This window comes from Notolepis coatsorum, assembly GCF_963971535.1.
Source record: "Notolepis coatsorum genome assembly, chromosome: 3".
NCBI lineage: Eukaryota > Metazoa > Chordata > Actinopteri > Aulopiformes > Paralepididae > Notolepis > Notolepis coatsorum.
This window is the reverse complement of record NC_140167.1, coordinates 15,139,751-15,146,476: the sequence shown is the minus strand read 5'-3', so window position 1 is coordinate 15,146,476 and position 6,726 is coordinate 15,139,751. Positions and strand designations below refer to the sequence as shown.

At 47.1% G+C, this 6,726-nt stretch overlaps 1 pseudogene across 1 annotated transcript; it reads right to left on the bottom strand.

Annotated features, from left to right (window-relative positions):
- Positions 1-1,232: 1,232 nt before the first annotated feature.
- Positions 1,233-3,298, bottom strand: LOC311225696 (nanos homolog 1-like; annotated as a pseudogene). Its single transcript has one exon. The product of its transcript is annotated as a nanos homolog 1-like (transcript).
- Positions 3,299-6,726: the final 3,428 nt, after the last annotated feature.

Below are 6,726 nucleotides of genomic sequence, written 5' to 3'. Positions count from 1 at the left end.
AGACGAAAGTCTTTCTCTGGTCTGCATCCCTTAACAATTGTATGTATTGAGCTGTACTGTACTGTACCCATTCTGCAATCTGTTAATAAACTTTTCAATCAATCAATCAAAGTTTCAAAACCAGACTAATGCTATAAGTATAAGGTATAATAAATCACAAATTACTTTGGGTATGCAATCGACAGGCGTTTTATGCAAAATTTGCAGGACTGTTAAGGTGTTAATAATGCAGCAAGTTTTCTTATCTTTTTTTTTACTGTAGCGGGATTACAGTTACCTTTTGTAATCAGATTGTGTTGGACCACAACTCTGATCTGCTCAGAGTTATACAAGCAAAGATTGTAGATAGTTTACAATGTTCTGCTTAGTATTAGCTATAGTCTGGTCATCTCTATCATCCAGCACTGACCCGCGTTATTTGTGACAAGCGTAACTAATAAGCTTGAAGCCCATTTGAATTGATTCTAAACTCCACTCTATATAGTCATTGTAGGTTTTGAGCGCTAGGTGGCGGTGTTGCATTGCAACAGTGAATGTAAACCATTCAATCCATAATAGTGTGGTGTATAAAGAGGTGTTTCCCGGCCTCTTTCTGTGCCAAGGACCCCCAGATTGATACACATCAGTCCGTGGACCACCCTGATTAGGCTTTGTCTCTTGGACCCCCCTCTGCGAGGATGTCGGTTGTTAGACTGCACGGTTAAGTCAGAATTCTATATCCGTTTGGTGGGGAGATGAAAGAACGGCTGAAACCTACTACACTCTTATTCTCTCACTTCTAGTGAATTGAATAGTGAAATTAAACTATTATTATCTATGTTTTGCCCGCACTCCCCCCTCCCTCCCCTCCCTGGAATTCCCAAGAGGCCCCCTGGGACCCCACAGCTGGGAACCACTGGTGTAAAACACAACAGGCCTTTTCAGCGAGTTGCGTTTCAAGTTCCAATTTCAACTAATTTCCCAAAAAGCACAGAGGCGACTACTAACTTGACTCTAAATTACGTCTGCATGTGTGGAGCAGTTACGTATCTATACCTTACAGTATACAGTAGCTGTTTGTTCCAAAAATAACACGGGACGGCAGAGTTTTGAGCACTCTTCCAATCCACCCCCCCCCCCCCCCCTTCTCAATATTGAAAATCCACTACTCAAAATGCAAATAACATGTTTATTCAGAGGCCATATACAGGTGAATATATTTTCCATACATACAGTATAAAATAAGCCTACATAAAACATTTCTATCGACTGATAAAGGCTTTGGAATGTCAGGCTTGTCATACTGCCCAAATTATCCACCCCGTTAACATCCCCCCCAATTTCAACTGCAAATATACACATGAAATATGGGTGTTCAAAATTAACTGGTTCGAGTAGTAATAATAGGCAACTGTGACATCGAAGTAAGTACAGTATAAGTATACAAGTAAAAGTTCAGAACATTCACTGCATGTAACCTGGACCCTACTTTAAAACAAACAAACAAACAAAAACAGTGCAGGCCGACTGCACCTCAGGTTTTGGCATCTTTTACATTCAGAGAAATTTGTAAAACAAAAATCCTGTAAAATACTATCGAAGAGGAGAAGATACTGAGACATAAAGACATTCAACATACTGTACAAACGATACAGAAAGTACTTTTTTAGGCTAAGCTTTCGTTAAAAAAATTTACTCCTTTGGTAGAAAACATTTATCCCCATAATCAATCAATCAATCAGTCGATCAAACAAACAAACAAACAAACAAAACTGTGCTGAAGTATAAAGAAGTAAGATCTTTTGCATCTCGCGTGTGTGGCCTATCAAACCTATTACATCCATAAGCCAATGAACTACTGGAACTGGAACTAACATTCGTTTCATATACAGGAATGGTGCATTATTCCTTTGCGTTGGCATTTTTTTCTTTTCTTTTACAAGAGCAGCCTAACTGACATGCACATAGCATGGCTGTCTTCACTCACTGGCACTGTGCACTCTCTGGAACACACGCTATTTTCTGATTACAGTATGCAAGTGGTCATTCATTCACATGTCAAACTTTACAGTACTTTGGTTCATTCAGGAAACACAACGGAACAGCATTTGTGATCACCTATAATAGTCCTCAAGACTGAGTGTGCTATGGGGGTGGGGGTCCTACTACACACAAAGAATAACGTGTGTATGTGCGCCCGTAGGGTTTCAAACGTCGACTAAAACTATAGAATCGTATACAAACGAAAGAGTAAAGCATAAAAAAATACTTGTTAAAAAAAGTGATGTTAAAAAAAAAAATCTTTAAGACTTTCTAGACTTGTCGTGTGCATGAATTGGGGCGGCGGGGGTGGGGGGGGTGGGGGGCAAAATTACTGCCATACAAAATAGTCATTATAGTAGACAGTGCAATCTCAAAAAACCGAATACAACTCGTCATTAAAATATTCTCGCTTTTTAGAATATTTTCAGCCTCATCTTGCCCACTACTCGGCCGCCCCCCTTTGCCACTCGCTGGGCGCCGGGCTGGTCCTTGGACAGCGGGCAGTACTTGATCGTGTGCGCGTTGTCCCCGTTGGCGCTGCACAGCGGGCAGGTGTAGGCCCTCAGGATGGGACACAGCACCCTCCCGTCGGCCGTCTTCAAGATGTGCGAGCCGTACACCTCCTCGGGGCCCCGTTATTCCGACAGAAGACGCAGATCTTCGGCTCCTGCTTACTCCTCGTCTGGGCCTGCTGCTGCTGCTTGCGCCGGATCCGGTCCATGGCGAGCAGGTCGAGACCCCCGTAGCTCCCCCGGTAGGCGGCGGACGCCGCGTCCCTCACCTCTCTGTCCGTCAGAGGAGGCGCGCCGTCGCCGCCGCTGCTGCCCGAGGAGAGGCGCTCGAAGGGCCGGAGCTGCGAGAGGCGCTCCTTCAGGTCGAACATGGAGCTGATCGGAGGAGGAGGCGCGCAGCTGCAGCAGTACAGGTGTCCGGGCGCGTCGCTGCCAGTGGCTGCTGCTGTGATGTTGTCCCCATTGTTGTGTCCAATTACGCAGGAGCAGAGCGGGGAATCGTCCAGACCCAGGGTCGCTTTGAGCGACTCGGTGATCGAGTTGGGATTGAGGGACGGGTGGCTGATCTTGTTTTTAGCGACAAGTGTCGAGAGACCGAGGTAATCGTTCCAGAAATTGAACGTGTAGTCGTATGGCGAGCGCGCCGCGTCCAGATAGCTGGGGTCTAAAAAACTCCATTTCTTTTCCACACTGCTGCTGCTGGCGAGGTTATTATTATTATTAAGTGTCCAGAGAGGAGTGGATGTGTGGGCTTTTTTTGTGTGTGGAAAATGTGTTTTTCAGCATGGGGTATATCTGGAAGCGACCCACTCACGGTTTTTGCTCTGTCTAGTATGCAGAACGATCAACAGACGGGCGCTGATAAGTTCCCCTAAAAAAAAAGGGGGGGGGGGGGTGGAGAGTGGGGGCGTGGTTTCACTCAAGTTGATTATCTAACCAGCCAGCCAAAGAAGGAGGGCCCGCAGAGCCAGGCTAGGGAATTATAGAGAGAGGAGAATGCATTTTTTTTTTATCCCTAAATACAACTCAATCATCGAGGGAGTTTTCAGATCTTTAGAGCCACATTATCTACCTTGCTTGAGAGACTGACATATAGGGTTTCTTTCAACCACCCCGCCCCCACCCCACCTCCCTAATTTCCCTGGTTTTGTCATCGTTTTCAAATACCATTTTTTTTTCAAACTAAGCCCTTTCCTATAAGGATGGAGCTATGGTGAGCCGTAGCATGTGGATATGACATGTTCTCTCTCTCCCTGCACCTGTTCCGTGTCCCTTGGCACCAGAGCATTGTGTCCACGAACCAGCCCCTCTCTGCTCCATTGTCTTCTCTCTACCGCGAGACGTTTAACTTCATTAATATGCATTAAAACGGAGTGTGCCTTCTTTGTGTGTGTGTCCGTCCGTGTTTTCCTATCCTTGTGGGGGGACTACATGTCGCCACTTGCAAGGAAAACAATATTTACTTTAATATCCTTGGGGGGACAATTGGTCCAAGCAGGACTATTTAGGGTTAAGGTTGAGGCTTAAGGTTATGGTAAAGGTTAGGCATGTAATGGTTGTGGTTCAGGGGTTGATTGTAAGGGAATACAATGTCCTCACTTGTGTGTGTGTGTGTGTGTGTGTGTGTGTGTGTCTGTCAGTCAGTCAAGGCCCAATAAAGCAGGGGGTGATAACTGACACCCGACCAACAATGATGTTTATGTTCCTGCTTTTGTCACTTTCAAGTGGATGTCAGGGACGAGAAAAGTGAATGAATGCAATTTCCCTTCCTCTATAGTTGTATATTGTGGCTAAAGATCCCACCCAGATACGACGTTTTGTTCAGCTTCTGAGCGATGGGCGTGCATTAACGCATCCCGCAGTCACTCACCGACCCCACCACCGCCATTGGCTTTTGTAAGAAAAAAACAACAACAATCGGGCCTTTTTCTCTCTCTCTCTCCATCCCAGAAAACCAAACTACACATCAATACCCGTTATGGACGTGGAGGAGTCACAGGTCTGCTCCCGAGAAAAAGAGGTTGTGTCGGATTAAAAGCCATAAAGGTTCCCCCCGCCATCCCGGACGGAACAAAGGACGCGCGGAGGGAAAAATAACGCGTTCTGGGGACGGTATCTTTTATGTGGGAATACATTACCGCCAGAACGTACCGCATGGTTCAGCTTCAAGGTCACCCCCGTCCTGCACGCACAAAGAAATCATGAGAGAGCGTTTAAAAGATGAATGGCCGCCATATCACAATAGATAGAGCGCACAGGGGGGCAATAATAACACGTGGCGGTTTATGTGGCTGCCGTGTTCCTCTGGTACACCATCACATATACGTCTCTCTCTCCCTCTCTCTCTCTATCCCTCTCTCTCCCTATCCCTCTCTCTCCCTATCCCTATCTCTCTCTCCCTCCCCCCTCTCTCTCCTGTTCCTCTTGTACATCATCACATGTAGTCTCTCTCCTCTCTCTCTCCCTCTCTCTCTCTCTCTCCCGCTCTCTCTCCCTCTCTCTCTATCCCTCTCTCTCCCTCTCTCTCTCTCTCTCTCCCTCTCTCCCTGTTCCTCTTGTACATCATCACATGTAGTCTCTCTCCCTCTCTCTCTCTATATCCCTCTTTCTCTCCCTCTCTCTCTCTCCCTCTCTCTCTCTCTCCCTCTCCCTGTTCCTATTGTACATCATCACATGTATACATCTCTCTCTCTCTCTCCCTCTCCCTGTTCCTATTGTACATCATCACATATATACATCTCTCTCTCTCTCTCTCTCTCCCTGTTCCTATTGTACATCATCACATACGTCTCTCTCTCTCTCTCTCTCTCTCTCTCTCTCATCTCTCTCTCCTCTCTCTTCTCTCTCTCTCTCTCTCTCACTCTCTCTCTCTCTCTCTCTCCCTGTTCCTATTGTACATCATCACATACGTCTCTCTCTCTCTCTCTCTCTCTCTCTCTCTCTCTCTCTCTCTCTCTCTCTCTCTCTCTCTCTCTCTCCTCTCTCTCTCTCTCTCTCTCCCTCCATCTCTCTCCCTCTCCCTGTTCCTCTTGTACATCATCGTGATCGGGGTTCTTGTACTCCATGTACAGGGATTCTCCACCGCAGACTCTTTCTCTCTCTCTCTCCCTCTCTCCCTCCTCCTCTCCCCTCTCTCCCCTCCCCTCCCCTCCCCCCCCCCCCCCCCCTCTCACTCTGCTCCCCGGATGTGCTTGGTCTTGACATGACGCCCGTATGATTATGACACCCAGAGGCTCCCAGGGAGATTTAAACGGCAGCAGAGCAGCTATAGGGCTGATGGGGCGGAGTGGAGAGTGAGAGGCACTGCTGCCCCATTCATCATTGTCAAGTTGAACGGAAAATTAACAAATCCCTTAATTAAAAGACTTCTCCAGGCTCAGGCGTGTGTGTGTGTGTTGTGTGTGTGTGTGTGCGTGTGTGAGCGCACACACGCGTACATGTACGTGTGTATGTGTTTGTGTGTAGCACGTGCCAGCTGCACTATGCTCTATTGTGCTAACTACAACAGCCTGGCACAAGATGTACACAAAATCACCCCCCCCCCCCCCCCCTCCTCCTCTTCAGACCCCTGCCATTCTCACTGCTGCATTAATTGCGTAATCTGAATAATGTGGCTGGCTGGATCACTGCCCCTCCGCAGACACAGGGCTGGGGGGGGGGGGGGGCTGTCAGTTGGGGGTTTGATCCCCGACCTCTGCCTCCTCTCCTGGGAGTTGGCCTGCATCCCTAACGGTCTTTCCATCTGCACGGCTGCCCCCCCCACCCCCAACAGAACTTGAATGCATAGAAAGGGTGCCAAGTGCATCACAGTAAAACCTTTCCTAGTGCATCACAGTAAAACGTTCATGTATCACAGTAAAACCTTTCCTAGTGCATCACAGTAAAACCTTTCCTAGTGCATCACAGTAAAACCTTGTGCATGTATCACAGTAAAACCTTTCCTAGTGCATCACAGTAAAACCTTTCCTAGTGCATCACAGTAAAACCTTTCCTAGTGCATCACAGTAAAACCTTTCCTAGTGCATCACAGTAAAACCTTTCCTAGTGCATCACAGTAAAACCTTTCCTAGTGCATCACAGTAAAACCTTTCCTAGTGCATCACAGTAAAACCTTTCCTAGTGCATCACAGTAAAACCTTTCCTAGTGTATCACAGTAAAACATTTCCTAGTGCATCACAGTAAAACCTTCCC